Genomic DNA, 13,048 nt, shown 5'->3' with positions numbered 1-13,048 from the left:
CCCCACCCAAGCCCCTGGCCTGGCCACGCCCAGCTCCTGTACCCTCCTGGCCCTGCGTCTCCTCCATCAGGAGCACAGGAAACCCAGCTTCGTCCAGGGTTGGGCAGGGCAGGGCTGGTTTCTTGGAGTCACTCCGTGATAGGCTGGAGAGGGGAGAGCAGTTTGGATTACTGACTCTGAGCTCAGAAGAGAACAAGAGCAGAAGGGCTGCACAAAGCAAGAGAATGAAAGGATGCCTCACGAGAGAATGAGAGAGGGCGAAGGTGAGCGGAGGCTGGGTCCAAATGCTGGAGGGGTGATGGAGGGCAGATGGGGCGGTCTCCTCTATCTCCCCCTCCAACAACCCAGCCACACCAGCCACACAGCCAACCCCAGTGCAAGAAGAATCTGCCTCAAAGCACCTGAAAAAAAAAATGTGCCAGCAAGAGCAACTGGCTTCTCCCTCTTATTAAATCCCTCACAGGGCTGTGGGGCCCCACATCAACAAGAGGGGTTCTAGGAAAGAGCAATTAAGGGCCCCCAAGGCTGTATTTACCTGACATCCAGCATCTGGATGAAAAGTGAAAAATCATCATCGTCAAGGTGGGGTGTTTTTTTGGTTTTTTGTTTTTTGTTTTCAGTACAAAGCTCTGGGTATTTAGAAATATCTGAGTGATGGGCTGGCTGGTTGTGCTTTTCGTCCAGATGTTCAGCATTCCCTAGGTTCAGGCTGACAGCGGTTGCTGTCGTGACAGGCTCGAGAGGAGGAGCCTAGGGGATGGTGAGAGAAAAGCGGTGGTAGTCCTGCCCTGTGGAACCTTCTGCCCCCTGGCTCACTCTGTCTTCACCACCTGCCCCTCGGCTGGGAAAATGTGCTCTCCCCAGCCCCCGCACACAGCCTCCAGGTTGCACGGAGCTGAGAGACATTGACGTTCATACAACATCTTCCGCTGGGAATCAGCAGGCCCTGCACAGAATTAGCTGGCATCTTACGCTCCTGGATTATGCAGGCAGCGACTTTGATTGAATCTGGCAACCAGATTTATGAATCAGTCGATATTTATTGCGGGGAGCAATCCATCTTCATGTCTGGTCTGTACACACAGAGCCCCACTCAGGGCGCACCCGAGGCCCTGGTGCTAAATGGTGGAGCGGTCTCAGTGAACACATCTGAGGGAGGGGGCCACAGAGGGATCTGACACCAATCAGAAGGGAGACAGGATATAATGTGGGTAGGTGTTACTGGGTAGGGGTGGCAGTGGCAGCTACCATATTCATCCCATGTTTGTCCCTGTCTGCCCTTCCCAACCTTCTCCCAATGCCCCACACCATCTAACAGAAGTTAACTAACGGTTGCATTATTTGAAGTCAAACAGGATGTAAAATTGTGATATAACGCATTTCAAAGTAAACTGAAAGAGAGAGAGAGAGAGAGAGAGGTGTGTGTGTGTGTGTGTGTGTGTGTGCGCGCGCGCGCGTGTGTGTGTTCTAATTATCTACTCTCGTGTTCCCTCCCCTGCCCACTGGTCCAGTTATTCAAGAAAAGAACAGCCTGAACTCCCAAGCTCAGTCTTGTGATGGATCAATCATAGAGCTGAGGGTGTAAGTCTGGCCTATGAATGGCCAGGGAAATGGCTACTCGGGAGTCTCTCATTTGCATGCCTGCACTGATTGGCTAAACCACTGCCCCCTGTGGTGGAAAGCAAGCTCCCAGTTAAGGCGGAGGGAATCCAGTTATCAATCCACGTGAAGGCTTTCGGCTTATTTTGAGGTCCAGGAAGGACGCTCTGTTACCCTTCTGAGCTTCTTAGCCTAATTGGAAGATGGGAAGGAGGGGCAGAATTTAAGATGTGTGGGAAGAGAGGACAGAGGTGCTACTCCCCAAATCACCTTCTGCTGCCCCTTTCTCAGCCCTAACTCTGCCTTCTGCCCCCAACACTCATTCCTTTGTCCCCATCTCCCAAGGCAACCCCCTTATGGAACTGTGACCGGAAGCCCACCCGCTCAAACCCTTCCCCACGTGGAGCTTCTTGTGAGAAATACAAGACACTAGGGACACTGAGAAGGGAAATAGAAATGTTGGGAGGAGATTATAGTTCCCACCAAATCACACAACAGAGCATCTACAGCAGGAAGGTGAGAGACCCCTGGCCCTTTGGCATGTCCTCAGCCTCCACACCTGGGATCAGGGAGGCTGCTGGCAGCTGGGGCCAGGGGCTTCTGGCGGGAGGGGCTGGGCTGGGGACTTGGGATCTGACACCATCTCCACCCATTCACAAGACCTGGCCCTGAGGTTGGGCTGGGGAGGGGGAGGGGGCTGCTTTCTTGCCTTACAGAGACAGTAGGTCCCTGGGAGTCCAGGGCAGGCAGGAGGGGAGCCAAGACAGCTCAGAAACTAACCCCACAGATGGCACAGACAAGAAAAGGGCTGGGCCAGCCCACCTGATGGGAGGAAAATGGGAAGCACCCAGAGGAGATAAAAGACAACTGCCCCCACCCAAGGGCCAGGGTACTCTTACCTAGCTCTCGCTCAACCTCCGGTCAATTACTTCACCCCCGAGACCCCTAGAAGATGAAGAATCCTTCTCAGACATCCCCCACTCCCCATCCCCCACCCACCCCTGCCCAGAGCTAGTCCAACAAGACAACACCTGCGAAGGGCTGGAATCTTGGGGACTCCAAGGACAGAATCACAACCCATGGGTAAACTGACAGGCACTCAGGCGTCCTCTCAGTATGTAGAAGCTTTCTCTATTCAAAGCGTCCAGTAATGGAAGAGTTAAGGTAGTGATCGAGCACAGATCAAGCATTCAAGCCCAGTTTGGACCATCTGTTATAGAGTATAATTTCTGGACACTTGCATGCACTGGATGAGAATTTTGGCATAATCTGTTGCCTGCCTCCAACTCTTTGATTCTGTGATTCATTCATTTAGCAAATGTTTATTGGTTACCCGCTAGCCCCAGCTTTGTCCCTAACTACTCGTTTCCTCTCTCAAGCCAGTTTCTGTATATAAAGTGAGGGTGTTGGGCCAGTGGCCCTCTAAGGGCTCTTCCAGCTCTAACAGGCTGCCTTGTTCTAAATGCAATCACAAGGAACCACAAAGCCCGCCCTCCTCCCCTGAGGCTCCTTTCTCCCTCTTCTTCCTACACAACGGATAACTTAGCAGAGTTGGGACAGAATGAACTTCTCCTGGCCTGGGATGCTGTGTGAAACAGATGGCCCTGTTGCCATGGAGACCAGGGGGCTATGTGTCCTGGGGGGCTGGGACTGGGTGGGGGCTAAGTCAGGCCCGGGTGATTTACTCCTGCAATAGCCCAGCCTGGAGTCTACAGGACTGTTAAACAGGAGTGGCTCTAGGCAATGGCTCAGCCAGACAGATCAGAAACCACTTAAGATGAAAGACCCAGAACATCTCTGCCCATGGATGCCTGCTACATCCTGGTTCCCCACCCCCACTGCACAACTTTAGGCCAGTCAGGCCCTTTCTGGTCTAGGAGATTTGACTCCGTCTTCCCACGGGCAAAGCTGGAGGAGCACACAGTCTGTCCTGAAGGACCGGGGATAGAGGCTGCTCGGGAAGGGACTCTCTGGGGATTGAGGGAGACTGACTTCTTGGGCTTGTTGGAAAAAAAGAGTTCTCTGCCAATCAGCCCTGTGCAACCACAGGTGGGCTGCCCCAGGAGGGAGCAAGCTCCCCACCCCTGGAAGCATTCAAATTGGGCTGAGAAGATCCTCTGTCAGAGACTCTCAGAACAACTTCCACATCAAGTAGGAGATTCTAAAGGCGGCTCTTCTAATTCCGAGATCTTGTGACAGCAGAGGCAGCGGGATGGGACGGTCTCGAGCACACACTTTGGAGTCAGACAGACCTGGGCTCAGGTCCCAATTCGGCATCTTACTTACTGTGTGACCTTGAGGAGTTAACTTTCCCTGAACATCTATTTCCTCGCCTGCGAAATGTGAGTCATAATACCGGCTTCATGGGATTTTGGTGGGGGGGAGGATTAAAGCGAAACAAGGCATCTAAAGTGCTTAGAATAATATATTGCACATTTTAAGTACCAAATAAGTGGCGGTTATCATTATTAGTCTGTAATGAGTAAACCTACGCAGAAACGGGAGCTCCACAGCTGTCTGGATTGGACTCAGCCAAGACGCCTGGCTCCTGATCTGCCATTCACCCTGTGATTGTGGGCAGATTTCTTTCTTTTCTTTTCTTTTTTCCTTTTTTTTTTTTTTAGTATAGTTGACACACAATGTTACATTAGTGTCAAGTGTATGACATAGTGATTCAACATCTCTATACATTACGCTCTGCTCACCACACGCATAGCTACCATCTGACCAATTTCTTAAAAAAAAAAAAAAACTCTCTGTGCCTCAGTTTCCTCATCTGCAAAATGAGGCTAATAAGTGCTTACCTCAAGGGATTATTCTGAGGATTGAATTTGCAATCCATGCAAAGGGTTTAGAATAGAACCTAGCACAGAACAAGTGTCCCAGAACCTGTGTGCTCATGTCATTGTCCCTAGCATCTGGTCACCAGTCTCAGCTCTGGGTCACCTTCCCAAAGACTGGTTCTTGACCGGGCTTATTCAAAGATCAAAGTGGGTTTTTTTGGTTTTTTGTTTTTTTGTTGGGAGGGTGAGAACAGGGTTTTGTTTTTTTTGTTGGAAGGGTGAAAACATTTAAATTCTCCTGTTAATAAATTTCAGTTATACACCAGAATGTTATCAACCACAGTCACGGTGTCACACATTAGATCCTCAGGCCTTAGTGATCTTATACCTGAAAGTCTGACCCTTTTACCAACCTCTTCCTATTTCCCCCACTCCTCAGTCCCTGCCAACAACCTTACATTTTATTTCTATGGGCTCAATTTTTTTATTTTTTTATTTTTTAGCAAAGAGTATCTGTCTTCCTCTGTTTGGCTTATTTCACTTAGCATAATGCCCTATCTGAGGTGAGGGAATGTGTGTTGCTTAACTTGAGGGAGGGAATCGGGTCACCATGTATACGCATATCATCATCATACCACTTTAAATATCTTATAATTTTGTCCATATACATCAATAAAGCTGGGGCAGTGGGGAAAGACAGACATAAAAAACACTGGCGAGGATGCAGAGAAAATGGAACCTCTGTACACTCTTGGTGGGAATGTAAACTGGTGCAGCCACTATGGAAAACAGGAGGAAGGCCCTCACAAAATTAAGACTACTCTACGATCTAGCCATCCCACTTCTGGGTACAAAGCCAAAGGAAATGAAATCAGAATTTTGAAGAGATATTTGTACTCCCGTGGCCACTGCAGCATTATTGACAGTAAGCCAAGACACAGAAACAACTTAAACATCTACTGCGGGCGAGCGGTTAAGGAAGATGTGGTACACATACACCACGGAATATTCATTGACCTTAAAAAAGAACGAGATCTTGACCTTTGCGGCAACAGAATGGCATGTGAGGACATTATCCTAAGTTAGGTAAGTCAGACAGAGAAAGACAAGTACTGGATCCTCTCACTTACATGTGGAATTTTGAAAAGCCAATCCTGTAGAAACAAGGTAGAAACACCTTGGAGCATGATGGTTGCCAGGGGCTGGGAGGTGGGGAAATGGTGAGACGTCAGCCAACGGGCACAGACTTCCCGTTACAAAGAAAATAAGCTCTGGGGACTGAATGTACAGCATGGGGACGACTGTATTAGCTGCAGAAAGAGTAGATCGTAAATGTTCTCACCATAAAAAGGAAATGGTAATTATGTGAGGGCATGGGGGTGTTTGCTAACCCTCCTGTAGTGATCGCTTCACCATGTATACACGTATCAGACCATCACGTTGTATGCCTTAAACCTGCACAATATTATATGTCAATTAAATGTCAGTAAAGCTGGGGGGGCAGGAAATAAAGATCAAGTGAGCGAATGAGCCAGCTGTGAGGTGAACAGGAAACCCTCCATGACAAGAAGCGTCTGTGAGCACCTGCCCTGTGCTGGCTGACAGGATGAACAGCAGCCGCTCTTGGAGGGCTTATGCAGAGTTCAGGCAACCAGCACTTTCAGGAAGGAACAATCAAAGAAAGGGTCATAATATCCCTGACGGTATAAGCAGTCAGGCTTCCTGGAAGAGGTGAGAGTTGCATGAGGCATGAAGGAGGGGTGGAAATTTGGCAAGTGTCCACAAATGGGGGAGGGGCCAGGGGAGGGAGCCTTCTGGAAAGGGGATCAGTGAGAGCCAAGACCCAGGGTAGCAGCACATGGCCCTTCTGGAAGACTGTGAAGGACACACAAGGATAGGCACCAGGGTTCTCTACAGGGCATTTCTGTGTGAGGTCTCAACCTATCAGTGGTAATGCTATGGGCTAGAAATGCCTGGGGGCACTCACCTGGGCCTGCGTGAGCATCCTGCAGACATCTCCCCTTTCCAAACCAACGTCATGACTAGATCAGCCCTTGTGGTTCTCATTACAATTGCAAGATATGTTTCAGCAACAACCACCAGAAAACTTTTAAAAAAAGAAAAAAAAAAGGATTATTTCTTATAAGACTTGGAAACTACACAGCACACCTGGGGCCACACGGTAAAGTCACAAGTGGAGAGAGGCCACCTGGACCGGGCTTCTGTTTTCACGAGGGTCAAGGTTAGAGGCTGAGCGTCTCTCAGGCTCACTCTTTATTGGTGAATTTAAAATACACAGGCGGGAATTTAAAGCACAGAGAAGAAAAAACACAAGTGGCCCCAATTGTCACTTATCAAAATCGGCCACAATCTCTAAAACAGAGATTTTTATCCAGCCTGTGGCCAGCTAAATATTTATTCCAGATGGCGAGATCGCGGTCTTTGAAGTGGATGCTCTAGTAATCACAGCATAAACCAGCCTTCGCATTACAAAAAAAGAAAGAAGAAAAAATTGTGAGGGCTTCCACTACTGGCAACTTTGCCTAAAGATGGGGAGAGCAGAGAATTCAGAAACAAGGTTCAAGCTTGCCAGGGAAGGCAGGGATCTGGGTCCATTTCCTCCTAGTACTTGAACGACCTTGAGTAAGTTATGGTTCTAAGCTTCAGTTTTCTTTTCCTTATCAGGACACTTATACATGCCCCTAAAATGTAACACTAAGCGAACATGCATATGCAGCACATGGAAGGCAAGGGTACTACTACTCAGTGAGAACTATGGTTTGGCCTGTGAATGATGAAGAGTGAGGGAAGCTTTTTCCTGTTATATATTTTTTAATTCCAGTATAGTTAACAGTGTTGTATCAGTTTCAGATATAGAATATAGTGATTCATTGCTTCCATACCTTACTTATTGCGCTCATCACAATAAATGTACTCCCCTTCACCTGTTTTACTCATTCCCCCACTCACCTCCCCTCTGGCAACCATCAGTTTGTTATCTGTAGTTGAGAGTCTCGTTCTCGACTTGCTTCCTTTGTCCTTTATTCTTTTGTTTCTTAAATTCCACATAAGAGTGAAATCATATGGTATTTGTCTTTCTCTCACTTATTTTACTTAGCATTATATCCTCTAGAGCCATTTATGTTGTTGCAAATCGCAAGATTGCATTCCTTTTTTACAGCTGAATCATATTCTAGTGTGTGTGCGTGTGTGTGCACGTGCGCACATGTGTCCTTATCCATTCATCTGTCAGTGGACTTTTGGGCTGCTTCCATAATTTGGCTATTGTAAATAAACACAGGGACATAGGGCACCTGGGTGGCTCAGATGATTAAGCATCTGCCTACAGCTCTGGTCATGATCCCGGGGTCCTGGGGTCGAGTCCCACTCAGGCTCCCTACTCAGCGGGGAGCCTGCTCCTCCCTCTGCCTCTGCCTCTCTCCCTGTGTGTCTCTCATGAATAAACAAAAATGTTTAAAAATCTTTTAAAAAATAAATAAAATAAACATAGGGGTGCATATATCTTTTCAAATTAATATTTTCATATTCCTTGGGTAAATACCCAGTAGTAGAATTACTGGATCATATAGTAATACTATTTTTAATTTTTTGAGGAACCTCCATGCTGTTTTCCACAGTGGCAGCACCAGTTTGCATTCCCAGCAAACGAATAAGGGTTCCTTTTTCTCCACATCCTCACCAACACTTGTTTCTTGTGTTTTTTATTTTAGCCATTCTGGCAGGTGTGAGATGATATCTCATTGTGTTTTTGATTTGTGTTTCCCTGCTGATAAGTGATGCTGAGCATCTTTCCATGTGTCTGTTGGCCATCTCTCTGTCTGTCTTCTTTGGAGAAGTGTCTGTTGATGTCTTCTTCCCACTTTTAATTGGATTATTTGGTTTTTTTGTGCTAAGTTGTATTGATATATTTGGATACTAACACATTATCAGATATGTCATTTGCAAATATCTTCTCCCATTGAGCAGGGTGTTTTCTTTTTGTTGACCTTTCCCTTGGCTGAGCAGAAGCTTTTTATGTTGATGTAGTCCCATTTTCCCCAATATGTTTTAAGGAAATGAGTCATTGCATGGTAGGAAAGACGGATTGGAGTGGGGCAAGGAGACGTCTAAGAACTAGATTTTGAGATAGTGGTTCATGAGTAATGTAATGCTGCTTCAAAATTTAGTGGAGAAAATACAGACTGATAGGAGGAAAAAGCAAAGGACCCAGCAGAGCAGAAATCGGCAAATAATGAAGAACAAGAACTCACCAGTGACATCACACTTTTAAGAAAGGGAGGGGGGTTAAGAGAACAGGAGAAGAAAGGACTGATGGGAAAAGGGTGAATAGTTCCACATTGGAAACCCTGATCGTCACAAAATGCGAATGTTCTATATTCAGTCAACAAACATATGTCGAGCCTACAGTGTGCACTAAGAATATAAATATAAACAGACATGGTTCCTGCCCCAGGGACTTTATGGTATCAGTGGGGGAAGCAAAGACATCAACAAATGCACACAATGAAGTAGAACAGATGCTTTTATCCACAGTAGCAGTCTAAGTAGACCGCAGAACAAAAAGGTGATTGATTTCATCAGACTTCAAGGAGGAAGTTACTCAAGGACTGTGTAAATGTTCTCCAGGAAGACTGTGGGGGAAAAACATACTCCATATGGAGGCAAAGCCTGAGAAAAATACCAGTGAGTGAAACATGACATGTTCTAGACTTAGAAGTCACTCTGATACTTGGGACTGTCATATCCAGAGCTAAGGCTGCAGATGCCTACAGACACCGTGGCACAGAGAGCAGTGTGGGCCATAAAAGGGAAAGAGGGAAGCATCAAGAAGAATGTTGTGTTGGAGGTATTGGAACCCTAATGGGAGTTCAGGATATGGGTTTCCTGTCAGAGGAGCATTCAAACAGGAAGAATTAAGGACAATTCTTCCTTTAAGGTCAGAAGGAAGGAAGAAAGAGAAGATAAAATCATGTTGAAGTAAAGAGTGGTGAACTGACTTGCCTAGGAGGTCCACCCTTGACTTTCCCAGAAAATCAGAGCCAAGACCATTCGTTTGTTTTTTTTAAAGATTCTATTTATTTATCTGACAGACAGAGATCACAAGTAGGCAGAGAGGCAGAAAGAGAGAGGAAGGGAAGCAGGCCCCCTGCTGAGCAGAGAGCCCATGTGGGGCTCAATCCCAGGACCCCAGGATCACGACCTGAGCTGAAGGCAGAGGCTTTAACCGACTGAGCCACCCAGGTGCCCCAAGAGCATTAGTTTAAACAAAAAAGTAGGGAATGGGGGAGGGTCCATAGGTTGAAGAGGGGTAAAAAAGAGCACAATTACTAATATCAGAGACTTAAGGGGGCCTATTGAAAGAGGGACTATTACTATATTTTCCACAGACATTAGAAGGGTAATAAGAACATTATGAACAACTTTAGACAAACTGGACACATTCCTTGAAAAATACAGGTTACTAAAACTGACACAAGATAAAATAGAAAAATTTAAATAGCCTTTTATCTACTAAATAAAGTTAATTTGTTATGAAAAATCTTTCTACAAGCAAAATTCCATAACTGGAGGTTTTCACTATGAATTTAATCAAACATTTAAGAAAGAAATAATATTAATCCTATACAAACTCAGAAAAATAGAGGAACATGAACATTCCCAACTTGATTCATGGTGCTAGAATAACCCTGATAGTAAAACCAGACAAAAACATTACAAAAGGGAAAAAAAAAGAAAGAAAGACAAATCAATATCCCTCAAGAACATAGATCCTTAACAGATTATTAGCAAATAAAACCAGAAATACACAGAAAGATACATCACAAGCAAGTAGGTTTATCCTAGGAATGCAAGATTGTTTGAACACTCAAACTCATTAATGTGATTCACTACATTAACAACATAAAGAAGAAAAACCATGACTGTTTTTATAAAATCTAATACCTGTTCATCTTTGTTTTTAAATCAGAGAAAATTAGGAGAAGAAGGAATTTCTTCAACCTGATAAAGTACACCTATGAAAAACTAGAGCTAACACTATAGTTAGTATAGTTAATATACATTCTCCCTAAGATTAAGAACAAAGCAAAGATGTGCACTCTCACTACATTCATATAATGTTTCATTGGAGGTTTTGGCCAAGGCAATAAAGCAAGATAAAGAAATAAAAGGCACAGAGATCAGAAAGGAAGAACTAAAATTTTATGCACAAGTGATATGATTTTTTTTTTTATGTAGAAAATCCCAAGTAACCAACAAAATAGCAACAAGGTGGAATAAATGAATTTAGCAAAGTCACAAGGTAAGGGCACCTGGGTGGCTCAGTAGGTTAAGCGGCTGCTTTCAGCTCTGATCATGATCCCGGGGTCCTGGGATCAAGCCCCCTTCAGGCTCCCTGCTCAGCAGGGAGTCTGCTTCTGCCTCTTCCCCTGCTTGTATTCTCTAACTCTCTCTCTCTCTCAAATTAATAAGTAAAATCTTAAAAAAGAAACACAAGATAAAAGAGCAATACTCACAAATCAATTATATTCCCACATACTAGCCACAAACCACTGGACGAAGACATTTTTTCCTAAAATTTCATTAACAATACAGCAAAAAAAAATTTTTTTAATACTTAAAAATAGATTTAACAAAGATGTACCAGAACTATACACTGAAAACTGCTTAAAAATTACTGAGATACATTTAGGAAGCCTTAAATAAATGTTTCTGTCTTCTGGGAAGACTCAATACTATTCAAACATTAATTCTCTCCAATTTGATCTACATGTGCAAACACAATCCTAATCCCATTTTCCAGCAGGCTTTATTTGTAATAGTTGATAGACTTATTCTAAAATTTTTATGGAAATGCAAAGGACCTAGACTATCCAAGGCAATCTTGATAAAGAAAAACAAAGTCAGAGGACTTAACACTGCCTAACTTCAAGGCTTGTTATAAAGCTGGTAAACTGTCTTGGAGACAGGATGGTAGTGCAAAGAAATATGTATAATTCAACAGAACACAACAGAGAGCCCAGAAATAGACTGACATGTATATGACCATTTGATTTTCAATGAGGAGCCAAAATGATTCTATGGATAAAGCAGTCTTTTCAACAGGTGTGGTTGGCACAATTGGCTAATAATACGGAGAAACATAAACTGATCCTTACCTCACAAAATACGCAAAATTTAATTTGAGGTGAATGACAGACTTAAAGGTAAAGGGTAAAACTATAAAGCTTCTAGAATAAAACATAGGAGACCTACAGATGGGCAAAAGTTTTTTAGGCGGGAAGCAAAAAATAATAATTATCAAAGTAAAAAAAATCACCATTTAGATTTTATAAAAATTAAAAACTTCTGCTCATCAAAAACCTCATTAAGAAAATGATAGTGTGCGGTGGCTGCACACAGCGGCCTCCTCAGTGGTGTACGCAGTCTGTTGCTGCATAGGGGCTGTCCTAAGGGACCTTGGAGACTACATTTTCCAGTGAACATGTCTGATCTCACACTGTCTCCCAATCTAGGCTCCAGTCAGGTATTTGGGGTGTCTTTGGAAAGCCCCAGGGCACAGTGACCATGGTCCACACTCGCCAAGTCATCATGTCCTTCCACGCCAAGCTACTGAACAAGAAACATGTGGCTGAAGCCCTTCACAGAGCCAAGTTCAAGTTCGCCGGGGCCAGGTGACCCCACATCTCCAAGAAGTGGTGATTTACCAAGTTTGATATGGATGAATTTGGAGATACGGCAGCTGAAAAGCAGTTTATCCTGGTTGGCTGTGAGGTTAAATACATTCCTAATTATGGCTCCCCTTGGACAAATGGACAAATGGTGAGTTGTGCACTCCTGACAGATTCTGCATCGTGCGGTCCTTACTCACGCCCACCAATAAAGCCTACTTCCTATCCAAGAAAGAAAATGGATAATAACTCACAGATTAGGGGGAAATATTTGCAAAACATGTCCATAAAAGAAATTATACCAAGTATATATAAGGAACAAAAACACAATAAAAACACAAACAACCCGATAAAGAGAAGGGAAAATATTTGAAGACATTTCAAAATAAGGTGGCTATATTAAAGGTATCCTGCTTTATGGCCCAGCATTTCCACTTTGAGGTATTTACCCAAAAGAAAAGAAAATGTTTACAAGAACATTCACAGTAGCCCCTAACTGGAAACAACTCCACACAAAGGGGGAAAAGGGAAAAACAAATTGTTACTACTACTCAGTGATAGAAAAGGAAGAAAGTGGCGACACATGCAGGAAAATGGGTGAATTCCCAAAACATGAAGAGTACAAACTATTTGGTTCCATTTACATGAAATCCTAGAAAGGTTTTTTTAAAAAAATGAAAACTGATTGCTGCTGCAAGATAAGATCCATGATTGACTGGAAAGGGGCATGAGGAGACTTTCTATGTGATAGAAATGTTCCATATCTTGGTAGGGATTTGGGTTACACATGTGTAAGAAGTTGTCAAATCTTCTGGAAGAATATACTTATAATCTGCGTTTTTTAACCATTTTACTGATACAAACTTAACACCCCCTGACACATACACACACACACACACACACACACACACACAAAGAACCACTAGCAAACACTGAATTCTGCTTCATGATATACATGATGAAGTGTTTGGAGTA

The 13,048-nt window shown here is 44.2% G+C and overlaps 1 long non-coding RNA gene and 1 pseudogene across 1 annotated transcript in view; one reads left to right on the top strand and one right to left on the bottom strand.

Annotated features, from left to right (window-relative positions):
- LOC101687871 overlaps nucleotides 1-13,048 on the bottom strand; it is a 29,924-nt gene that overhangs the window by 15,953 nt on the left and 923 nt on the right. The window contains exon 2 of the long non-coding RNA XR_199073.3: nucleotides 6,370-6,489. This is a non-coding gene — a long non-coding RNA (uncharacterized LOC101687871). The remainder of the gene's footprint in view (nucleotides 1-6,369; nucleotides 6,490-13,048) is intronic.
- On the top strand, nucleotides 11,751-11,873 carry LOC123389237 (annotated as a pseudogene).

The sequence above is a fragment of the Mustela putorius genome, unplaced genomic scaffold (assembly GCF_011764305.1).
Source record: "Mustela putorius furo isolate JIRA1106 unplaced genomic scaffold, ASM1176430v1.1 tig00003962_pilon_pilon_pilon, whole genome shotgun sequence".
In the NCBI taxonomy this organism is placed as follows: Eukaryota; Metazoa; Chordata; class Mammalia; order Carnivora; family Mustelidae; genus Mustela; species Mustela putorius.
Note: the sequence above shows the minus strand (reverse complement) of the source record. Positions and strands in the feature narration are given on the sequence as shown.